This window comes from Alexandromys fortis, unplaced genomic scaffold, assembly GCF_014885135.2.
Source record: "Alexandromys fortis isolate MF-2015 unplaced genomic scaffold, M_Fortis_MF-2015_v1.1 scaffold_485, whole genome shotgun sequence".
NCBI classification, from domain to species: Eukaryota; Metazoa; Chordata; class Mammalia; order Rodentia; family Cricetidae; genus Alexandromys; species Alexandromys fortis.
The window spans coordinates 7,833-9,883 of record NW_026068409.1 but is presented as its reverse complement, the minus strand read 5'-3'; positions in this window follow the sequence as shown (position 1 = coordinate 9,883).

Sequence of the window (2,051 nt, the reverse complement as noted above, 5' to 3'; positions counted from 1 at the left end):
CCCCAAGCTCTCCCCATTCTCCTCTTCTCACTTTTCTCTCCCCATCTCCCCTTTCCCCCATCCTACCCCACCCCCCAGTTCCCAATTTTTCCCAGTAATCTTGTCTACTTCCCACAGCCAGGAGGATAACTATATGTTTTTCTTTGAGTTTACTTTATTTTTTAGCTTCCCTAGGATCACGAATTATAGGCTCAGTGTCCTTTATTTATAGCTAGTAACCAATTATAAGTGAGTACATCCCATGTTCATCTTTTTGGGTCTGGGTTACCTCACTCAGGATAGTGTTTTCTATTTCCATCCATTTGCATGCAAAATTCGAGATGTCATTGTTTTTTATTCCACACTTTCTTCATCCATTCTTCTGTTGAAGGACATCTAGGTTGTTTCCAGGTTCTGGCTATTACAAATAATGCTGCCATGAACATATTTGAACAAATACTTTTGTAGTATATAGTATGGCTGAGCTTGTGAGACTTGCGACGTCAGGAAATTTGTCCGGCAAGACTTCTGGCAATACTTTAGCTATTATATGTACTGTGTGAATCAGTGATGGGGGCAGAGCTTGAAGTAATTTAGAAGAATTGATCTTGGAAATGGCAATATTCTTTATGAACAGAAGTTCCAAGGCAAAGCCACACTTATTGTAGGCAAATACTCCAGGAAAGCATACATGGAGCTCAGCAGCCTGACATCTGTGGAGTCTATCATCTCTTACTGTGCAAGACACAGGGTTGCAACTACACGGGTGAGTCTGTCAAAACACTGGAGGTTCAGAAAGTTCAGATGACATTGAAGATTAGCCTGGATATGATAACAGAAACAATCATTCTGAGTGGCTATTTTCAGCCATTTCTTCACTTTCCTGTATGGTGTTTCTCAACATTTCAAAAAACATCACAGAATGATATGTGCTGATTCTGGATGTCCAGTATAGTCCACCATACCTTGACAAAATCTTTATCAGTTAATAACTTAGACATACTTCTGCTTTAGAGAAACAAACAAACAAACAAACAAACAAAAAAACAGCAAACTCTGGCATAAAAAACTTTGACTTCATATTATATTATCAATATATCCTTTCAAGCTAAGAGTTTAGAACTGTTAGAACTATATTTGGAGTAAATGAGAATATACTATAATATGAATTCCTCTAGTAAAATACAAGTCAAGAATATCAGGGCAAATTAAAACCCCTTTCAAAATTCAGTTTGATGTACCTGTATACCACATACTTTGTTAGAAGTGTTCCCCATAGTTTTATGGGAATTCTTTTACTTTTCCTCATGAATTAATTTTATATATTTATTAATAATTAATCCTAATCCTGAATTGCTTTTGGAGGCATTAATCAAATTTCTTATTGTTTTATGGATAAAGATGTACCTAGATGTCATTCTGTGGAGTGTTCACATGTGGAGTCTCCTTCTTTGACAACATTTTGGACCCTTGCTCAGAAAACATTGGGACAGAGGTGTAGGATTCCAAAGTGGGAATGTAAAAGACTAGTACTATTTGTGGGGAACCTTGCCTGATCATTACCCTGTTTCCTGAAATGGGATTGGCTTTATCTCAAGTACTAGATTAACATTGATAGAAATTGAATGGACATCATTGTATAGTGAACTAGTCCCACAAACACACATAAATATACATACACATACAAATGTTTTGTTATTAGAAGCAACAAGGTTAACATGGGACTTCTATTGATTTTTGGCTCTGTCATAATTTTGACAAGTCTGAAATAAAATATTTCTTACAATGTATGTTTCTTAAATTTTGTTTTTTTTTAATGTAGGAGAATTCACATATACATTGGCTATAAATTTGCTGTATTTCCAGAGCAGAAATAATACTTCCATTGTTAACATGCCTACAATCTGGCTATTTTGATTAAGACAATAAAATGAAAAAAAATGTAAGCAACACAGTGGACACTGGGATTCTCTGGTATAAACAGTTTTATTTTATGTATTTACATGTTTATGCAATTATTATCTATTTATTGTCACAAATAAAAGCCAGTTTACACAACAGTTTACATTTTT